Consider the following 23,870-nt stretch of genomic DNA (forward strand, 5'->3'; position numbering starts at 1 on the left):
ATAACCAACATATCCAACCTTTTTTTTTTTTTTTTTTTGCTATGCTGGGTCTTAGTTGCAGCACTCAGGATCTTTGTAGTGACATATAGTTTCTAGTTCCCTGACGAGGGATCAATCCCAGGCTCCCTGCATGGGGAGCATGGAGTCTTGACCACCGAACCACAAGGGAAGTCCTCAACACATAAATCTTTAAAGTTGACAAACTTGGCGGATGGACAGATGATGAGAAGCATCTCCTGTGTTAACACCTAACCTCTGCTCAGCTTCCCTCAAAACAATGCTGAATCCTGTATGCGTTTTTGGAATGTCTGGACCTGCACAAGCCCAGGTGTGTGGTATCATCAACGTGGGAATGTGTTCTCTTGTTTTCACCTGGCAGCATGTCCTGGACCACCTCCCTGGAGACACAGCCAGGAGTCATCAGTGTTCGGTCCTGGCTTTCCTGACCTCACATGATTCCCTAGGCCTTTTCTTTCTTTCTTTTTTTTTTCAATGTACCAAAATTTGCTTTTATAAATTACTTGGCCAGATTAAGAAACTGAAGAATATTTATACTTTTGAATTTCAAGGATCTGAATCTTGTCACATACTACCCACCCAAAGCTCTACCTTCTTTTTTTTTTTTTTTAAGATAATAGAAAAATTCTTTTTTAGACATGAAAAGTGGGTCAAAACATTTTTGAAAAAATAGTTTATTTCTATTTATTCATTCATACTAAGACAGTATCAGCATAGGTAATAGGAACACACTTTTAAGTTTAAAATTAATTTTCCATTTTGAAAAGTTCAGGATTTTTGTCTCTTCTTTCTACCTTACTCTTTTAAATATGTCGAAAATTTATTCCCTTACTTTTCTCAAAATAACAGACAAATGAAAAGTTTATTCCTTTACTTTTCTTAAGGCCATATTGAGATAATTAAAATTGGTTCTTTAGAATTTTGGTATCATTTATAGTAACCTGGAGATTTAACCACAGAATAATACAGGTAAGAAGGTTATAGCACACACACAGAGAAAAGAACAGAGAATTTTATTAATAGAATGAATAAATCTCAGGGCACTTTCGAATTCTGAGCCATAAGAAAGCCCTTCTGGGGATCCTTAAGCTAAAAGACTTCTCCCTTCAGAGTAGAGTGGAGATTATTAGAAATTGTAAGACAATGGGCACTGCTGATGTGGCCCATGGAAGCTACGTTAGTTGTGCCCAACTCTTTCTGCGACCCCTGTGGACTATAGCCTGCCAGGCTCCTTTGTCCATGGGATTTCTCAGGCAAGAATACTGGAATAGTTTGCCATTTCCTTCTCCAGGGAATCTTCCAAACCCAGGGATCAAACCTGTGTCTCCTGCCTTGGCAGGTGGATTCTTTACCAGTGTGCCACCTGGGAAGCCCTGGAAGCTTCATTAGGATAGGCATAAACGGAGTTTCCATGTTTTAGTGAAGGGGCTGGCGAATGAAACAAAAGCCAGGAAGCCACTTTAAACTCCTGTCCATGGCAGGTCAAATGATGCTGATAAAAGCGTTACCCTTAGAAAGACTATTACCCCACTGTTACCTTTCCCAGGCTTAGCCCTCAGAATGCTTGCAGTGCTACTTCTCTTCTTTCCATCACCTGTTCTAGGAGCAAACCTCCTGAACACATGGTGGTAACAGACTGGAAAAGCCAGACCATGGATACAGCAAAGGGGCTCTGGATCTCTAGCGGTTTGTCACGATTTGCAATGTCTAACTAGGAATCTAGTAAAACAGATTCTTAAATCTGTTTAAAAAATAATCTTAAACTTAATTGTTATACTGACTTTAGTGTATTTTGAGGATATTACTCAAAATAATAGTGTATTACTCAAAAAAATAGTGTATTTTGAGGATATTACAATACAGATTGTTAATACTGACTTTAGTGTATTTTGAGGATATTACTCAAAATAATAGTGTATTACTCAAAAAAATAGTGTATTTTGAGGATATTACAATACAGATTGTTAATACTGACTTTAGTGTATTTTGAGGATATTACTAAACAACTTTTGTGGTTTAGAACCGCAAAAACAACCTTGACTCTCCTGGACGTATTTTACTTTAAAAAGGAAATACAATAGGAAAAAAAAAAACACAAAAATAAAAATCTATCTGTTCTATAACAACTAACATTTTAATGTTTTTTGTAATATGCAATTTCTTTCAGATACTCTAACTTTTAAGTGACATAAAAAAGTTTTGGCCTTTTTAATATCTTCTTTAAAAAAATCTTTTTTTAATTAAAAAAAATCTTTAATACTTTAATATTTTGCATAATTTAAAATACAGCCATTGAGGTTAGTATTTCAAGGAAAAAAAAAGTAAATGGAAAAAAAGGAGAATAGTAACTCACTGAGAAGCTTATGATTCAGTTTGTTTTGGATTCTTTAAAAAAATTAGGCCTGGAATTTTAGTTATCCTAATTACCATTCCAATTGGATATCTTAATGTGTGGATTCTAGATAAAAGATAAAATATTTTGGGGGCTTCCCAGGTGGCACTAGTGGTAAAGAGTCTGCCTGCTAATGCAGGAGATGCAAGAGACTGGGGTTCAATCGCTGGGTCAGGAAGATCCCCTGGAGTAGGAAATGGCAACCTGCTCCAGGATTCTTGCCTGGAAAATTCCAGGAACAGAGGAGCCTGGCGAGCAACAGTCCATGGGGTCACAAGGAGTCAGATACGCCAAGAGTCTCCTGAGGGACTGAGCACACATGCTCATAATAAATGTAAAACCCATTGACTGGACTGTTTAGAATATGTTTTACTGGGTTTAGATAAGGAAAACTTCAATAAAGCCAACTTTATACTGAGGTTCACTGATTGAAAATGCCGTTTTAAAATCTCTGCTTGTGTGGCAAATTTCTAAACAAATCATAAAAGATAATATTATAGATATTGTACTGTTCATACATACTTGTTGGGGAAGTGAAGTGCTTGTTTTTAAACTATCAAAATTCTGACCTTTCAAAAATGTCAAAAAAAAAATGCACTTCCACTTACCACAACACTCTGCTTGACCCCCCAAAACTGTATGTAATGATTTCATATTGTTAGGTTAATCATGTTCCCATTATGGCTTGCAATTGTAACTATCTTTTATTTTTTGTCTGGCTACTGATTTTGAAAACTGATAAACATACTATTGCGATAATGTTAAAAAAATTCTGACCTTTCAAAATAGGTTTCCTAATACAATAGTTTTTGTTTTTGTTTTTGTTTTTTTTTCAGAAAATCAGCATTTGCTTTCAAATGCATAAAATGTCAATTAAAAAGTCCTTACAGATAAATGAGAAGTTATAGATAAATAAAAAGTTATAGATAAATACAGATAAATAAAAAGTTATTCCTTTCAGTCTCAATTGTTTTTTCACTTTTAACTATATTCAACACAGAATGATTTTCTAAGTAAATGTCTAATGAAAAACAATTTCAGTGTAAAATAAAAATAAGCAATCCAATATGACTTGCATAGAAACTCTGAGTGCAATTTATCAAAATTCAGAATTAAATTTCTATAATAGTGGGAAAACTTTCAGTCTCTTATTATTCAAAACGTGTAACTTCCTATGAGACTAGAAAGCTAGCAAAGAGGATCAAACAAACTTAAGCAATGGCTGACTTCTAAAGCGATGAACTCTTTTATCCTTGCAGTAGTCATCATGATTAACAAGGGAATTTTTCAGTCTGTTCTCTGGATTAAATAGTCAAGATACCACTGTCCGTATGCTTCGTTCACAGTTTTCTTTTGTGGGCCATTTCCAGGGGATGATGTAGCTTCATGAACTGAGCATTCACTTGGCAAAACTTCAGCTCCTGGATCAACTTCATCAGAGTGGCAGTTAATAGCTGTATAAGCCAGAGAAATAACGTAACTCTGTTGTTCCTCAGCAGGACACGGCGGTAGCATCTGATAATTATAAACAGGGAGCTGATATCCAGTGATATTCTGGACCAGTGAAGTTGGATATGGAGGATAAGCCTGAACATACTGAGTTATAGGATTCATCGTGGTTAGAGGCTGCCTGTAAGTTTCAGTGTTTGAGTTACTCCAGAACTCTGAAACTGTGGTAGAGGACGAAGATTAAAAACCAGAGGACGAGGCTATACGTGATAAGCACGTAAATTTTGTTTCCTGAGTGCAGAGCTCAATTTCAGCTTTTTATCAGGGAAATTCATCTGTGATTCTACTGTCTTCTGCCCATTCACATCATTGTAAAATGCAACAATCCATAGCCTTTGGACACACAAGTTCAATCTGTGATTATCTTCACTTTTTTTACTGAAACATACCTAGTAAAGCAAAAGTGTTCATTACTCAGCCACGTCCGACTCTGTGACTCCATGGACTGTAGCCTGCGAGGCTCTTCTGTCCATGGGATTCTCCAGGCAAGAATACTGGAGTGGGTTGCCATTTCCTTCTCCAGGAGATCTTCCCAACCCAGGGATGGAACCCGAATACCTAGTAAAGGAACCTCTAATTTCAGTTTCGTCCATCCTAACATCAATTCCACGAGCAAAAAAAAGGGTATTTGGCATGACTTTCAGTTCGGTTCAGTTCAGTTCAGTTCAGTCGCTCAGTTGTGTCCGACTCTTTGCGACCCCATGAATCACAGCACGCCAGGCCACCCTGTCCATCACCAACTCCCGGAGTTTACTCAAACTCATGTACGTCGAGTCGGTGATGCTATCCATAGATCTCATCCTCTGTCGTCCCCTTCTTCTCCTGCCCCCAATCTCTCCCAGCATCAGAGTCTTTTCCAATGAGTCAACTCTTCTCAAAGTATTAGAGTTTCAGCTTTAGGATCAGTCCTTCCAATGAACACCCAGGACTGATCTCCTTTAGAATGGACTGGTTGGAGCTCCTTGCAGTCCAAGGGACTCTCAAGAGTCTTCTCCAACACCACAGTTCAAAAGCATCAATTCTTCAGCACTCAGCCTTCTTCACAGTCCAACTCTCACATCCATACATGACCACTGGAAAAACCATAGCCTTGACTAGACGGACTTTTGTTGGCAAAGTAATGTCTCTGCTTTTGAATATGCTGTCTAGGTTGGTAATAACTTTCCTTCCAAGGAGTAAGCGTCTTTTAATTTCATGGCTACAATCACCATCTGCAGTGATTTTGGAGTCCAAAAAAATAAAGTCTGACACTGTTTCCCCATCTATTTCCCATGAAGTGATGGGACCAGATGCCATGATCTTAGTTTTCTGAATGTTGAGCTTTAAGCCAACTTTTTCACTCTCCTCTTTCACTTTCATCGACAGGCTTTTCAGTTCCTCTTCACTTTCTGCCATAAGGGTGGTGTCATCTGCATATCTGAGGTTATTGATATTTCTCCCAGCAATCTTGATTCCAGCTTGTGCTTCTTTCAGCCCAGCGTTTCTCGTGATGTACTCTGCGTATAAGTTAAATAAGTAGGGTGACAATATACATTACCGTCTGGTAAAACATAGCCTTGGCGGGTCATAGCTGATGAAGAATGGGTGCTGGCCTCTGGAGATGGTTGAGTTTGGATTCTCAGGATTTGCAGCAGACATGGGTAGAGGAAGCTGAGAAGAGTGGCAAGGCCAAGGGGAGCAGGCGAGCTCCCTTGACTTTTTCTTTAGGATCAACGTGTTCTAGATGGAAAATTCTGGAAGGTCTGTATCAGAGCATATTTTTCTAGGCTGTCAGTACTGAATTCATTCTTGTGGAGCTAGAGTTCTACCCAATCCAGGGGAAAAGTGTTAATGGAGGGCAGTGGTATTGATATTTGTTATCATTAATTGATATGTGGTATCAGAATCATTATTATGGTATTCTCATTACCCTCTTCTTTACCTGGTTCTTAACCTCTCACACCTGATAAAGCTGGGAGGAAGGATTTGCCCCTCTGACAGGTAATTGGAAAGGTGGCCTGAGTAAACAAAATACATAACAACGAGCATAGAGTCATTTGGGAAATCCCTAGGATTAGCACCGTCCTGTTGGGCCAGATCCTTTTCCCACATACTTCAGCATTTTGTCAATAGCTCAGCACTGCATCTATCATGGAAAGGAAACGAGCTTTTGCCATCCACTCTGGCGTGTTTCACCCACTTCCTGCATGTTCATTAGGGGATGTGACACTCCAGCCACCAGGCAGCCCCCACACCTCCTGGAAACACTTTTTGCTTCCTCTTATATGCAGCTCTAAGCTGTCCTTAGAGCATTTGGCCTGCTGCTTGCTCTTGGAGCTCTGAGGGGTTCCTGGTGGGAGCTGATGAGTCTTCTGAAGAGCCTTTTGTGTATGTGTGTTTGTGTGTGTGCGTGTGTTCAAAGATGTATCTGCGGTGCTGCATCAAATAGCAAAGAAAGATTTAGAATGAAAAGTAATAGCCTCCCACTGCATCCTTCCCCTGTCCTCAAACAGCTCTTCTGACAGTTTACCTCCCAAACCATAAACAGTATGCTTGACTCCTTAACTTTGCTATATCTGTTGACTCTTTGCTACAAAACGCAAGGATTTAGCTCCTTTCCTCCTCACTCTGGATTCCATCCTCCTCTCAGATTTTTAATAAATGTGTTGGTAATTTTAGTTCTTCTCAACACTTTTGCGAATTTCAACAATGTACGAAAACCTCTATTTCTCACTCCTTGAGCTGCAGACAGTGTTTTAATATTGCTTCACATAAAATAAGACTATGAAGCAGCCGTGTCTTCCACCTCCTCATCCGCTCTGGTCTCCTAACCCTGTACCAGTTACACCCTGGCGTTTTTAATATCGAGGTTGGTAACCATAATATTCTATTTAGTCCTTTGTTTAAAAGTTGATTTTAAATGCTGAAAACTGATAAGTGACAATTATGTTACCATTATTATGTAAATATTCTTTATTGTAGGGCCAATAAATAGCAGAGTCCAAAATAAACCCTGGACCACTCATACTAAGCAAAGTCAGTCAGAAAAAGACAAATACCATACGCTCACCTATATGCAGAATCTAAAATACGACACAAATGAGTTTATCCACGAAACAGAAACAGACTCACAGATGGAGAACAGACTTGTAGTTGCCGGGGGAACGGGGGCAGGAGAGGACTGGATTGGGAGTTTGGGACTAGCAGATGCAGACTATGCTATATTATATTTAAACAAGGTCTTATTTTATAGCACAAGGAACTGTATTCAATCCTGTAATAAACCATAATGGGAAAGAATATGAGAAAGAATTTACACATATATGTTATGTATAGTCGCTCAGCTGTGTCCGACTCTTTGCCATCCCATGGACTGGAGATGAAGTCCATGGGGATTCTCCAGGCAAGAATACTGGAGTGGGTTGCCATGCCCTCCTCCAGGGAATTTTCCCAACCCAGGGATCGAACCCAGGTCTCCCGCATTGCAGGCAGATTCTATACCATCTGAGCCACCAGGGAAGCCCTTATATATATTGATAGATAGGTCCTTGTTGAACTATTTTATATATAGTGGTGCACACAACTATACTTCAATAAAAAATAATAATAAAAAAAGAATGCCTCCTTTAAGATATGTGGGCCCTTCTTATCTGTTGTGATTCTCATCTCTCTTCCTCTTCTTTTTTCTCTTAATAAAATTTCATCCTCCCAACCCTGTCCACCCTCTCTTCAAGGTCTCTGTTTTCTGTATCTAGACCTGGTTGAACCTCTACATTGCACATTTCATTTGTTTATGTGTACTGATATTTATTGTTTGTGCCCATGGCTTCACATTCTCAAACATTCATGACTTTATAGTCTAGCCCTTCTGTTGCTGTTTGTTATTTTAAATAAAAAGTTTATTTTAGAAAAGCAAAGGAAACTGTAAACAAAACTAAAAGCAACCTACATACAGGGGGAGGGATAAATTAGGAGTATGGAATTAATAGATATACACCACTATATATAAAATAATTAAACAAGGACCTATCTACTGTACAGCATAGGGAAATATATTCAATACTTTATAATAACCTATAATGAAAAAGAACTGGAAAAAAAATATATATATCTGAATCATTTTTCTTTACAGCTGAAACTAATACAATATTGCAAATCAACTATATACTTCAATTAAAAATCATTCTGAGAATTCTAATTGTAATTTTTGAGCATTTAATATTCCCAAATAATACTCATTTGCTCTAGAGTCAATCCTTCAAAGAGACTCACCTATTTCTTTGGAGAAAATAGGACTGTGAGTTTTCACTATCAAAACCTCTTCTTTGGCAAAGACCTGAGACCATGTCTCCCCATTGTGAATAAAAGGTCAGCTTGCTCCTTGTAGGAAGATGCGTGCATTTCAGCCTTATCTGCAATGGGAGGTTCTGTGAATGAAAGAGATATCCCTGGAAGTCACCCAAATCCCTTGTCCAAGGGCGTCTTCTAGGCTCCCCCAGAGGCACTAACCACAGAACCGTGCAGCCTCTTCTCTCTTTCCTAAGGAAGACTTCTCCAAGAAAAGGAGCCCCACCACCACCCCCCTGTCCCCAGAGCCCAGAGAAGCCTCTGAGGAAGATAAATTGAGGGACTAGAATGCAGGAGACCAACAATTTGCCCAAAAGCTTGCAGAAGGAAAGCAACCATCGTGCCCCACAGAAGCCTAAGAGGCAACGATGTCTGAGCTGAAACTGACATGCTATTTGCAAAATAAAGATCCGGACAGCGCAGCCCCTGCTCTTTAACTCTCACACAAGCACCTGCAGTGGGCAGCCTCTCAGAGGAAAACCTTGCTATTGCTGTATGTTAATATTGCCTGTTACAGGGTATCTCTAAACAAAATAATACTTTTTCTTTTTTTTTTTAGTTTAGAGCACAGGGCCTTTATTAGCATATCAGAGATTGTTCAGAGATGATATTCAGAACCACCACAGCATTTCAAGGGCAGTTTTGTAATTTCTGCCTTTTTATCTAGAAATTTTCATGATCAATAAAATCCGAAGTTGATCACCAGGTGTTGAAAAATGAATAGAACGCAGCTATCAAAAACAGGACATTTATGTGATGTTCTTTTTCAAACCACTGTGTGTAGTAGTGCCTGGGTGCTCAGCAGCTTTAGTTGTGTCCTACTCTTTGCAACCCTACGGACTGTAGCCACGCTCCTCTGTCCATGGGATTCTCCAGGCAAGAACTGGATTGAGTTGTCATGCCCTCCTCCAGGGGATCTTGCTAACTCAAGGATCGAATCCACATCTCCTGTATCTCCAGCATTGCAGGCAGGTTCTTTAGCCACTGAACCACCTGGGAAACCCATATGTAGTAGTACAGTTTTCTAACTTGAGTCATGAATAGTCTTACCAAAATCAAGTCATTCACCTTTGGAACAAAGGCTAGTTTGTACCCATCAGTTTCACAAATTCAAAAGTAGTCTTTCACTATCCAAAGTTAAAAATTAATCTTGTAATAACTTATAGTGGAAAAGAATCTGAAAATGAAAATGTATACATATAACTGAATCATCTTGCTGTACACCCAAAATTGACACAATACTGTAAATCAATTACACCTCAATTTTATTTTATTTTATTTATTTATTTTTTTTACACCTCAATTTTAAAAAGTCAAGTTTCAAGAGAAAATATTTTAGCATTTTAATGTCTTAGTATTAACATCTACTGATTCAAAAGTTAAAAAGTATGTCCCATTAAATTTATGCATCTGAATTTTTTTGAAAACTTGAAATTACAATAAAATTGTCAGTATTTTGCCCATTATGTACTTAGGTAAATAGAACTATGACAAAGTCAACAATTAGTGCCTGGCAATATGCCAAAATAATTTCACATATTTATGAATATATTGAAATCTCTTCTACTTTCATTGTCCTCAGAAACTTAAGAATACCACTCAACAGTCATTTACTTGTCCTTTTCATTAGACACCATTCTTTTTGACTTGGTATGCTACTGAATCAATCTTTCCCTGTTTACTTCTATTTTACTGAAAAAAAAATAAGAAATCTTGGGAACAAAATGAAGTTGAAATTAATTCAACAGCTATTGAAATTTTCAACAGCTACAAATCTGCAAAAGGAAAAGGTAAACCCATTACTTTTAATATATAGCTAGTGCACAGTTAAAATCAAAAGAGTTATTTTCAGAAAGTCAATGCAAGTAAAAAAAATGATTAAAGTATATTGACTAAAAGTCCTGTCATTAACATTTTTATTTAGTTTGGTAAATGCTATTATATATAAATATTTAACAATATAAATACATACAATACAAATATGTCACAAAAGAATATAAACGCTGTGACTCTTTCAGAAGACAAATGTTATCTTGATATCATATGTTTTCTTAGCTGAGCTTCCTTTCATACATAGTCTTCTTTAGGTGATGGTAGTTTGGTAAGATTTTCATCAGGAAATCCAGCTGCAGTGTCTGGGGCTGTGGCTACTTGGTCTCCACCTGACAAAGCCAGTCTGCACCATAGATCACTGTGTCCTCAGGGATGACTTCAAACATGTTCAGATTGCAACTGGCCCCAGTAATGCAACCACTTTTCAATATTACATTTCTGCCTACATACACTTTTAATAGACTATTACTTTTTTCAAAACAGAGTCCTTACAAGAAGGAAGGCTATAGGACTTCCCTGGTGGTACAGTGGATAAGAATCTGCCTGCCAATGCAGGGGGCATGAGTTCGATCCCTGATCCACAGGGATCCCACATGCAGTGGAGCAGTGAGGCCACAAGTACTGAGCCTGTGCTCTAGAGCTCTGCAACCAAGCACAGTCCCCACTCATCGCAACTAGAGAAAGCCTGCAAAAAGCAATGAAGACCCAGCACAACCAAAAATAAATAATTTAAAACAAAAAACAAGGACAGCTCTAGCTCCATCTGCAAGATGGTCTGGGGACAGGACCTTGAGGCAAAGGCTCTCAGGTGGGTCTCACAGTCCCAAGGACTCGTTTGCTCTGTGCCAGAACGAGGAGCCATCTCCCTCTGATGGAGGCCAGAGGAGGGAGGCTGAGCCCCTGACACCTCCTCAGGGCTCTGTGGAAGAATGAATGACCGGACAGAGATAAAAAGGAAGGGTGGAGAGAGAAAGGAGAAGGGTGGAGAGAGGAGCGTCAGGAAGGATGCCGTGGAGATGGGCCCTTGCTTCTCTGACACCCTCTTCCTCTGCCTTCACCACATCACCAGGTTGCTTCTTAAATGTTAACGATGGGAGGAAGGTTTAGAACTTCCTGGAGTCCAGGCTCAGCCAGTGTGAGATGTGTCCAACCAGACTCCAGACTTCTTTGCACATCAGCTTCCTGCCTCCCAGAGGCTGAAGCCCTGTCAGGAGTGCAGAGCCCTCTCTTCAGGAAAAGCATTTTCAAGGAGGGCAGGAAAGTCAGAGGATGCGACAGTTAGATAATATCACCAATTCATCAGACATAAATTTGAGCAAACGACGGGAGGCAGTGGAGGACAGAGAAGCCTGGTCTGCTGCAGTCCATGGGGTCGCATAGAGTCAGGCATGACTTAGTGACGGAACAACAACAGGAAGGCAACCCTGGAGCCCTGAGTGTGTTGCCTTCGCTGAGAAGGAGCAAGGGTAAGAGCAGATCACGGCTCCATGATCCAAGTCCGAAGGCTCAGCACCCATCTTTCTGCGTACCTGGGGCTCCTTGCAGTCACATACATTCCATTTGTACCCCCACAGCAATGGGGGACTTTGAGAAGGAAAATCGAGGCCGAAACACACAACACCATTCACGAAACACAATATCGTCCAAAGCCATGAGCCTGAATGTCAGGGACCCCCTGGGATTTGAACACAGGCCCCTTGACCAGTGTAGGCTGCACCCACAGCACCTTAATCTCATGGGTAAACAGTCTCCCAGTCTCAGTAGATGGGCTACCTCTGGGCAGCCAGCTAATCCCATCCACAGTTCATTCATTCAATCAACATTCACTGAGCACCGATCAATCACCAGACACCTCAGAGCTGGGGAAACAAAGACAGAGTCCCAGCCAGTAGGAAGCCCACCCTTAGTAAACAGACAGCTACTCGGGGTGATAAGTGTGGCTGGGCTGAAGAGAGGCTGATGTGGATTCTCACTAGCTTCCCAGGGAGCAGTCCATGTCAAATTTCCCTGGTGTGACCCTTCCGTGCTGACTAGCAGAGGCAGCCCTGAGCTGTAGGGTTGGGAAAGGCCCCAGGCATGGTGATCATGCCTATGATCCCTTCCAAACTTTCTTGTGCCACAACTTTGACTGCAAAGAAAGTGTCATCCTTGGCGCCTCCAGGACCCTGGCCAGTCTGCCTGTTACCAGTGCTCAGGGCACCTGAAGAAATAAGATGAGCCCTAAAAGAAAGAAGCATGATGAGTCAGGAAATGTGTGGCTAAGACCCAGATAGGAGGTGCTGGCTTCTTCACGCAGCAGGAACCCCTCCCTGCTTCTGAGTGGGCCCAAGTCCAGCTCACCTTGTCAAAGCAGCCTTGGGCTGCTCCCCGTGACTTAGTTTCCACATTTACCGAATGAGGAGAATGATAATAGAGCTTTCATTGTAGGGTCGTTTGAATCACTATTTATTAAGCACTTAAACAGTTTCCAGGACTTGGAAAACACTATGGAAGACCTTTTTTAAAAGAGTAGAGAAAGGATTCAAGAAGCTATTTAACTGGTTCCCCTGCCTTCAGCCAAGATCCCATCCATGGAGCAGTTGAAAGAGGACAGGGGTAATCAACAGAAAGGTAGCACTGTTGCTGGGAATGTAAATTGGTACAACCACTGTGAAAAACAGAATGGAGTTTCCTCAAAAAATAAAAATAGATGTGATATACCATAGACATGAAATAGATATGAAAATAGATATGAAATACCATATGATCCTGAAATTCTACTCCTGGGTATACATCCAGAGAAAACTATAATTCAGAAAGAGACACGCACCCCAATATTCATAGCAGCACTGTTCACAATAGCCAGGACATGGAAACAAACTACATGTCCATTGACAGATGAATGGATAAAGAAGATGTGGTACGTGTATATATATACAATGGAATAGTATTCAGCCACCGAAAAGAATAAAATAATGCCATTTGCAGCAACATGGATAGACCTAGTGATTATCATACTGCTGCTGCTGCTGCTAAGTCACTTCAGTCGTGTCCGACTCTGTGTGACCCCATAGAGGGCAGCCCACGAGGCTCCCCTGTCCCTGGGATTCTCCAGGCAAGAACACTGGAGTGGGTTGCCATTTCCTTCTCTAATTATCATACTAAGTGAAGGAAATCAGAGAAAGACAAATATCATATAATATCACTTACATATGGAATCTAAAACATAACACAAATGAACTTATCTATAAAACAGAAATAGAAACTGACTCATAGACATTGAGAACAGACTTATGGTTGCCCAGGGGGTGGGGACAGAGAAGGGTTGGACTGGGAGTTTGGGATTAGCAGATGCAAACCATTATACATAGAATGGATAAACGCCAAGACCCTAATGTATAGCATAGGGAATTATATTCAATATCACATAATAAACCATAATGGAAAAGAATATGAAAAAATAAAATGTATGATTTCAGTCAACACACTAAAGGGGGAAAAAAGGAAATTTACAAATGTGTCAACACTGATTATTACTGAGTTGAAGAAATCTGGGTGATTTTTGGTGTCATCTTTATGATTTTTCTGTATTTCCCACTCACCCCCACCAGCCTCTGACCCGGCTCTGAGCAGTGCCCTCCTGGGCAGTACAGAGGTAGGGGAGCGGTGGGAGCTTTTCCTGACTCTGACCCTGCCACTGAGACTGGGCTGGCTGCTGGCAGGTAGAGGAGGGACGCAGAATACCTGATGTTATGGGAGTCATGGGGTTACCCTGCCCATCCAAAGAATCTCCAAGGTACTTTGGCTCAGTGGTCGTCTTCTCTTCTCTAAAACCCCGTGAGATCACAAGGTCCTCCCAAATGAAGAAACCAAGACCAGAGAGGTCACAGAACTTGTCCAGGGTCACCAAGGGGAGAACACCTGTGGCTCTAACTTCAGGCCAAGCAGGATTTAGGCAGTGGCCACAAGGACCAGGGTAAGAGAGGAAAGGGTAGCACATGAGCTTGTCAAATGCATAAAAAAATGTTTACAAAAATGCATTGCTTTTTACACTTTTTCTATTGCTCATGTAGAAAAACATTTGAAAATACAGAAAACTATAAAAAAGAAAATTTAAGTTATCTATAATCATATCTCCTAGATATTAACCTCTATTACCACATATTGGTATGTTTTCCTCCATGCTATTTCAAAATTTAAGGTGTTGGTGTTTGTATATTTTTATCCTGTTCTCTACTTAGTGTTGTTACAGCATGGAATAAAAGTCTTCAAAAACATGGTTTTTAATGACTACACAGTTAAATAATAATCATAGCCAACACTTTCATAACATGGTTTTGTTAACTCAGGTTTGCATAACAAAATACCACAGACTAGATGGAAACAACAAACACTTATCATCTCACACTTCTGGAGGTTGGGAGGCTCAAGGTCAAGGTGCCAGCTAATTCGGTCTCTGGTGAGAGCCCACTTCCTGGCTTGCAGGTGGCCGTCTTCTTGCTGTGTGCTCACATGGCAGAGAGAGAGTTCTGTTGCAGCTTCCTCTTTTATAAGGGCATTAATTCCACTATGAGGGTCTCATCTTCATTGCCTTATCTAAACCTAATTAATCCCTAAAGACCCCCAATTCCTAATTCCACCACATTGGGGGTTAGGACTCACGTATATGAATTTTGAGGGGATGCAATTCCATCCACAGCTGCACTTACTGTGAACCCAGAACACAGTGAATTTTACAAGCACCGGTTCACCAACTCCTCACCAGGAAGGGCGGTCATTGCCCCCATTTCGCAGAGGAGGAACCTGCGGCACAGAGTGGTAGCTTGTTAGTAATTTGGGGTTTGAGGTTTAAACTCAAGCCATCTGGACGGAAGGAAGAAGTGTGCAAAGTGTGAATTATAGAGCACACTAAGAGAAAATGAAAGTGCATATCTGGGTTCTACTTTAGGGAGATGAGTCAGGTCTCTGTGATGAGCTAACACTTAATATGATATGTGGAGAATGAGTTGGATTCAGCCAGGCAGAGTGGTGGGAAGAGAGGTGAACTGCTCCAGGCTGGTGACTCACTGCTCCCTGCTCTTACTTTTAAGTTGAAAACACCCAAACAGCCAGATTTTTCATGATCATTTTGAAACTTAAAGATGGGGTGCGGTACTCATAATCCTACAATTTTCATTCCTCCTTTTATTCCCTTACAACTTTTAGTATTTTTTTCCCTTACAAATTTTAGTAGATAATCTATACCTGTTTGATGGAATTTGTTTTTAACTTAGAAGAATTCCACACCCTTCCCTGTTTTATACAGTTACTATACACCTCATTTTGATTGCTCTGTGTTGTCATCATGTGGAACACCATAGTTTGTTTCGTTTTTCACTACTGGAAGCACTGCTGTTATAAACATCTCTATGCATGCAGCGTTTTTCTTCTATTGACCTGGAGGAGGTAGGGGTAGATTTACAGGTGGTACGGGCCCTTTTGCGACTCTGTTTGCATTCCAAAAGGAATGTTTACATTTTCTAAGTCTCTAGCAATGAAATGACTGCATCTGTTTCCCAAAATTTTGGGAATTTTCAAACTAGATTTCTTGAGTAGCTATTGATAATCTAGCAGCTCAATATTGTTTACGTTGCCCTTCCTTATGATTTTAGTTTTCATATTTAGGGTTTTATTTCTTCTAGACTCTCTTATGTTGAAAAAGGGTAATTTTAGACATCAATTGCAGAAAATATCCATCCTGAGAAAGAAAAATGGAGCTGGAGGAAACAGACTCCCTGACCTCAGACCACACCGTAAACCTATAGTAACAAAACCAGCATGAACTTCCCTGGTGGTCCAGTGGTTAGGTCATCATGCTTCCAGTGCAGGGGGCAAGGGTTCACGGGATTAAGACAATGTGGTATCGGTAGGGAAGACAGGTACACCAACAGAACAAAAGAGAGTCAGAACCAGACCCATGAATGTATGAATACTTGATTTATCACAAATGTACAGCTTTGTACATTTATTTTTATGTATTTATTTATCTATGTATTTTATGTATTTATTTATGCATTTTAAAAATGTACAACATGGTAATAAAGAAAGAATGGTCTTTTCAACAAGTAGTGCTCTTTGAAGTATCTATATGGAAAGAAGTAAAATCGGACCCCTATCTCACATCATACAAATCAATTCTTTTTTTTAATTGAAGTATAACTGAATTACCATGTTGTGTTAATTTCTGCTGTACAGCAGATTCATATATATATGAATGTATATATATATATACATCCTTTATTTGTGTGTATATATATATATATTCTTTCTTTGTATTTCTTTCCATGATGGTTTATCTCAGGATATTGAATATAGTTCCCTGTGCCATACAGTAGGACCTTGTTGTCTATCCATTCTATATGTGATAGTTTGCATCTGCTAATCCCCAGTTCCCAGTCCATCCTTCCCCTCACCCATCCCTCAAATCAATTCTTGGTGGATTATGGACCTAAATGTGTGAGGCACAGCTAAAAAAATTTTAGGAGAGAATAGAGGGTTTATATCTTAATGAACAAAGGGTAGGGCAAGATTCCTTGGACACATAACTGTCATGGGGACTTCCCTGGAAGTTCAGTGATTAAGGATCTGCCTTCCAGTGCAGGGGACTCGGGTCTGACCCCAGCTCAGGGACTAACATCCCATGCGGGCGGGGCAACTAAGCCCATGCAGCACAACTAGGGAGCCTGCGTGCCACAGCTACTGAGCACAAGCGCTCTAGGGACTATGCACCATGGCAAAGACCCAGCGCAGCCAAAATAAAATAAATACATACATTTTTTAATTTAAAAAAATGTCATAAAAGACTGCTCAATTTGACTATATTAAAATCGGAGATATCTACTTATCAAAGATACTTTAACAGAAATAGAAATGTTAACCATAAAGGGAAAAAAATGATAAATTTAAGACTTCTGTTCCTCAAGAGCCACCATTAAGAGTGAAACGTTTTTTTCAATTTTTGAAAAAAAGAGTGTAAACTTAAGCCAGAGATTGGGAGAAGATATACTTTAACAAAGGACTTGTATTCGAGATATATAAAGATTTCCCAAAAGTCAATAAAAAAAGGACAATGAGACAAGAACAGACAATCTAACAGAAAAATGGGCAATAAACTAGAACAGATGTGTCACAGAAGAGGCTATCCAGATGGCCAATAAACATATGAAGAGATGCTCAATTCATCATCAGGGAAATGCAAAATAAAACATAATACAATATGAGCATCCTCCAATTGTAATTAAAAAGAATCAATATCATGGAAAGACAAAAAGAACCAGGTGTTGGCCTATTTCCCTCAATGTCTCCTAAAGCGGAATATAAACACCTATATTATGTATATAATATACATATGACCAGCATAGGCGTATACCCAATAGAAACATGTACACGTGCTCATCAAATGCACATACGAGAACGTTCACAGCAGCACTATCTGTAGTGCCTCTGAACTGGAAACTATCCACATGTCCATCAGTCATACGACAGATAAACTGTCATGTAATAGATGGCTATAATGCAACAAACGTGAGTGAATGACAACTGCCCGAATCAGTGTGCTGCATCCCACATGCAAACACACACCAAAGAGAACACACTTCATCTCCCATGTGTGTAAGTCAGGACAGTGGTTACCTTGGAGCATGGTGGCCAGAGGAGGCATAAAGGGGCTTTGGGGTGCTGGTGATGTCAGTTCTCAATCTGGATGCTGGTCACACAGTTCATGTGTAAAAAGCTTTCACATTGTACTGTATGATGTAGTCACTCTTCTGTATGTATGCATGCTATATTCAGTAATATATTTAAGACACCGTTAATGAAAAGGCAAGCTGAGAGTAGGAGGAGATATTTGCAACACCCAAAAAATATGCCAGTACATATATCACTTAGCTCTTTGCCTGCATGCTAAATTAAGGGCTTTGCCTTTTAAAATCTCTTCATCCTCCTCTATGCATTTTTATGTGTTTCTATAGATATGTATAATTTGAAAATAAATTACTTTTTTTATTTATTGAACAGATTTTCCCTCATTAACAAACTTTTTAATGCAAATGAGTGGAAATTCTGCTCTTTCTCTGGGGGAATTTTTCAAATTATTTATGTTCCTCTTGGTTCCTTTTTTCCTCTGGTTGAAGGATTTGATATATTTCTTTTAAAAACTCTTTATGTTTACCCAATATTCTTCATTTCTCTGTCTCTTTACATTATCACAACATGCTGGAAACCCAGGAGATTCGTGCTGTCCACATCCCCCACTATGGTTTGATTTAAGAAGAAATTGAGACCTTCAGTCCAGCTACATGATTGAGGGGTTTGGATACCCAGTGTTCTTGTCTGGAGAATCCCAGGGACAGGGGAGCCTGCTGCGCTGCCGTCTATGGGGTCGCACAGAGTCTGACACAACTGAAGTGACTTAGCAGCAGCAGCATGGAAGAGAGGGATAAAACCTGGATTCCTAACCATCCAGTTCAGCCCCTTCCAAGGTCATAACCACCTCCTAACATCAGTATGATATTTTTATAAACGAGTATTTAGAACAAGTGACACCACATCACAGCAGGCCACAGCCCCTGCAGATAGCCCCCCAGCCCCCATTCAATGAGGCACTCCTCAGAGCATCTTTATTGAGCCCACGGTAGCTCCCCAGACAGCCGGGCCTGCGGCTTGTGAAGCTCCTATTCCAAAGAGAGGAGACAGACAATAAACAAGCCACCAAAGAAGCCAGATAGTGTGAAGGAAGTAAACAGGGTGAGGGAAGAGAGAGTGGCTGGGGAGGCCCCACCTGGGAGGCAACATCTGGAGTGAGACTAAGCCAGTGCAAGAGGGAGCCAGGAAGATGGCTCCAGGCAGAGGGCGACGTGAGTGTTGGGCGGGGAAGGGCTTCTTCTGGGATCAGAAAGGGGCCAGGTGGCCAGAGCAAAGGGTGCAGGGCTGGAAGAGGGGGTCCCGGGCGTGAGAAGGCTCTGACTGAGAGCCACAGGAAGCCACTGAGGGGTTTTAAGCAATAACGGGACATGATCTAATTTGTATTTTAAAAGATAATTCTAACAGATAAACCAAGTTTGGCATGCACGTACAATGGGATATTATTCAGCCTTTAAAAAAGTGGAAATTCTGACACAAGCTATAACCTTGAGGATATTATGCTAAATGAAATAAGCCAGTCACAAAAAGACAACTACTGTGTGAATCCACTTACTGGAGGTACCCAGAGTACTCAAGTTAGTAGAGACAGAAAATAGAATGGTGGTTGCCAGGGGCTGGAAAGGGAGGGAGATGGGGAGTTATTCTTCAAAGTGTTCAGAGTTTCCATTTGGGAAGATGAAAAAGTTCTGGAGACAGACTGTGTAGACGGTTACACAATAATGTGCATGTAATTAATGCCACCGAAGTGTACACTTAAAATGTTAAAAATAGTAAATTTTATGTTGTATATACTTTACCACAATAAAAGAAAAACATTTTAAAGATAATTCTGCCTGCTGTGAAAAGGATGAATAGCAGGGTTGGGGCTTCAGAGAGGAAGCTCAGAGACCTTTGAAGACTGAAGTATTGAGGGCAGCCAATCATTCAGGACTTGGCCGTGGATTGGACTGGGGAGAAGGGGAGGGACAGGTCAGTATGTCTGAGACCTAACAAGTGACAGTAACAGAATACGAAATGGAGTAACTAGAAAGCATTGCAAAATAAGTTGTGCTAGGGTAGTAGTCCACGTTTTCATTTTCAGAATTGTCTTTAACATTGTTGTATTTATACATCTTTTTTTTTTTCTTTAGCAAGGTCTTAAAACCCACACAGAAGGCCACTTACAGCTCCAAGTCCAGCCTGTCTGAGCTTGCAGGATGCTGCATCAGACCCCCGTCCACAGGGCTGTGTTCCAGTGGGTTTGATTCAGGAGCTGACTGCCCACTCTGACCTGACAATAGAGGGGAATAAGTCCTGTTCTGAGCTCTGGAAAGCACTAGGCACCCTGACGGGTGCTTTAGGAAAGTGATCTTATTGAATCCTGGAGATCACTGTATGGGGCAGGGACTGCTGCTGCTGCTGCTGCTGCTGCTAAATCGCTTCAGTCATGTCCGACTCTGTGCGACCCCAGAGACGGCAGCCCACCAGGCTCCCCTGTCCCTGGGATTCTCCAGGCAAGAACACTGGAGTGGGTTGCCATTTCCTTCTCCAATGCATGAAAGTGAAAAGTGAAAGTGAAGTCGCTCAGTCATGCCCGACTCGGCAACCCCATGGACTACAGCCCACCAGGCTCCTCTGTGCATGGATTTTCCAGGCAAGAGTACTGAAGTGGGGTGCCATTGCCTTCTCCGAGGGCAGGGACTACGGTCCCTATTTTACAAATAAGAGACATGGTGAGCCTTTCAGAGGTTCATTAAGCTGTGAATCTCTGCTGCCTACAGCTGGCAGAATGGGCCCTGCCTACCAGGCAAATGCAACTATCTCCCAGTAGCCCATGGTGGGTTCTTTTTCATTTTAATATTTATTTACTTATTTATTTGGCTGGGTGGGTCTTAGTTGCCACATGCAGGATCACTGTAGTTGAGGCACGAGGAATCCTTCTTTATTTTTAGTTGAGGCTTGCAGGATCTTCAGTTGTGAACTCTTAGTTGTGGCCTGTGGGACCCAGCTCCTGGACCAGGGATCGAAGGTGGGTCCTCTGCATGGGGAGCGCAGAGTCCCAGACCTTGGACAGCCAGGGAATTCCCAGTGGATTCTGAAGGCAAGGCAGAGGGGATGGACACTGAGCTACCTCACAGCAAAGGAAGAAAGAGGTGTGAAAGGGGTCTCATCCTGAAATGCTCTGGGCCCAGTGGGGAAAGATAGGAATCAGGGGTCCTGAGGGCCTGGGTCTCCTCTGACGGGTGTGTCTGGAGAAGCTGTGCCGCCCTGGCCTCAGGGGTCCTCCAGGGCATCCCCCTATCAGGCTGGGCTCGGGGAAGGTCAGTGGACAAGGCCCGAAGATGGATGGAAAGCGTGTAGGCTCAAAGTCCCCAGCTTCATCCCCAGCTCAGCCCTCCAGAGCTGTGTGCTCTGGGGCTGGTCATTTCCTATTTGTAAGCGCTAGTCTCCTGTGCGCAAAGAGGATGATAACAACATCTACTTGGAAGGGCTGTGATGAGGAGCAAATTAGATAAAGTATTTGAGCATCGTTTTCAACGTAGATTTGTCTGTTTATTTGGGAAGGCCTGGGAAGCTCTGTTATGGGAGGCAGAAGGCAACAGCTAGGCTTCCCCACCACCACCAGCCTTGGCACCGCCGAGGGACTGGAAAGGACTTTTTGAATCATGTGTGGCCTGCAAATACTACTTCTTATTAAGAACTCCCTCAGTTTATATCCACTTTTTGGTCTGGGATAGAGGATTATTTTTAAAGCCCAGGCTCCCAGCTGTCTCCCCAGTGACCCTGACTCACTCTGCCAGATGGAATGATTCCTCCTTTTTCGTGCCACATCGCCCATGAATATGCTTTATTATTGCACGTTCTCCATAGAAAACTGCTGTAGCCACATTGTAAACATTGACTGCGGCTGCTGGATTTGAGCTCTATGAGAAAGGCATCTCAGGAGCAGAGTGCAAGGCCGGTGCTCAACCAGTACTTTTTTGAACAAAAGCAAGACAGTGACATATTCCAGCAAAGAGTCAGAACGTGTTTCATTATTATAAAAAGTATATACATATACACACAATGGAATATTATTCAACCATAAAAAGAAGGAAATCCTGCCATTTTTGACGACATGGATGGACCTTGATGGCATTGTGCTAAGTGAAATAAATCAGAGAAATACAAGTACTGTATAATCTCTCTTATACATGGAGTCTAACAAAACAAAATAATGACTCGTAGATACAGAGAACAGGTGCGTAGTCCCCCCAACAAAAGTAACCTGATCATAGATCATAGAATATTTGGGAAATATATGAGATTGGGGAGAAGCAGGGAGTAATCTGTTTTCACAGCCTCCAGTGATCATATTGGTAAACATTAACCTGTATTTCCTTCCAGTTGTTTTTTCCCTAGATAAGCGGTGTTTACATTATTATAAAATCACAAATTACATAATAATTTTGTAATCTGTAAATGCCATTTTTATGTCTGGTCTCTTTCAACATTATAACAGTTACAATATTTCATTCTTACATTGCAAGGTTATTTTTCATTGTTTTTTTCCCCTACATTATTCTGTTCTGGACTATCCATTTTTCCAAAAATCATATTTCCAAAATACCAATATAAAGAATTAATGTCTCGAAGCTTTCAAAGTTGCTTTATCAAGAAACCTTGTTTTTTTTTTTTTTTTTTTTCTTCCAATTTTATTTTATTTTTAAACTTTACATAATTGTATTAGTTTTGCCAAATATCAAAATGAATCCTCCACAGGTATACATGCGCTCCCCATCCCGAACCCTCCTCCCTCCTCCCTCCCCATACCATCCCTCTGGGCCGTCCCAGTGCACCAGCCCCAAGCATCCAGCATCATGCATCGAACCTGGACTGGCAACTCGTTTCCTACATGATATTTTATATGAAGAAACCTTGTTTTTATAAATTGAATCTTATGTAGAACTTCAATCTACGAAGAGATAGTATTTTATTCAAATAAAATCACTTTCGAAGTCAAAGGCCTGGTATTTGTTTTTGATAACATCAGTTGACATGCACACTAAGTCAATTTAGATGAAGACAAAATTGGGGCCTAGGGATGTATTACAGCCCCTGAGGAGCCACAGAATCACAGCACCCTGAACATCCAGGCATTCTGTGGTGGCTCCACAGAGAAGGGGACAGACCCGCCAGCTCCCCAGGAGCCTGCCTGTTGGGTTTCCCTCTCCATGCCTAGCTGTGCCCACTCTGGATTTCCAGGCAGTCCCAGGTGGTGGTGGTATAGTTGCTAAGTCATGTCCGACTCTTGCGACCCCATGGACTGTAGCCTGCCAGGATTTTCTGACTGTGAGATTCTCCAGGCAAGAATACTAGAGTGGGTTGCCATTTCCTTCTCCAAAGAGCCTCCCTAATTCCATCAAGTGAGCCAAGGGAAGTGGCGTCTCTAAGGGACCCCATCTGCCTCTCTAAGGGACCCCTGTCTGCCTCAACACTACTTAGGGTGACTTGGGGGACTGACTTTAAACAGAAGTAGCCACTTATCTCTGATTTTCCAGGGCGGAGGAGGGGGTTTTGTCCCCCCCACTCCCAGCCTGAGGTCTCCCTGTTGTCCCCATTTTGCCGTCTGCTCTTAGTCTGTGGTCGAATCTCCCTGCAACCTTTCTGCAGAGAGAAGAAAGAGAAGATGGTATATTTCCTCATGTCTCTGTGTTTGGGGACAGAGATGGGCTATGGGCTATTTGCCAGCTGTAAGGGCAGAGCACACAGTTCCCACTAAAGTGACCTGAGGACGCCAGTAGAAATAAATATGGCAGAGGTGTACAAAATACAGCTGTACCTGCCTCTCCTATTTTTTTTATTTTAGGCTCCGCCTCGTAGCATGCAGGATCTTAGTTCCCCTGCTGCTGCTGCTAAGTCACTTCAGTCGTGTCCAGCTCTGTGCGACCCCATAGACGGGCAGCCTGTGGCTCCACCATCCCTGGGATTCTCCAGGCAAGAACACGAGTGGGTTGCCATTTCCTTCTCCAGTGCATGAAAGTGAAAAGTGAAAGTGAAGTTGCTCAGTCGTGTCCGACTCTTGGCAACCCCTACCAGGGATCAAACCGTGCCCTTGCATCCAGGATGCGGTCTCTTAACCACCGGATCGTCAGAAAAGTCCCCCTAATTT

The 23,870-nt window shown here is 41.4% G+C and overlaps 1 pseudogene; it reads right to left on the minus strand.

Moving 5' to 3' along the window:
• Window positions 1–3,611: 3,611 nt before the first annotated feature.
• LOC109570126 (deleted in azoospermia-like) lies at window positions 3,612–5,557 on the minus strand (annotated as a pseudogene).
• Window positions 5,558–23,870: the final 18,313 nt, after the last annotated feature.

The sequence above is a fragment of the Bos indicus genome, chromosome 16 (genome assembly GCF_029378745.1).
Source record: "Bos indicus isolate NIAB-ARS_2022 breed Sahiwal x Tharparkar chromosome 16, NIAB-ARS_B.indTharparkar_mat_pri_1.0, whole genome shotgun sequence".
NCBI lineage: Eukaryota > Metazoa > Chordata > Mammalia > Artiodactyla > Bovidae > Bos > Bos indicus.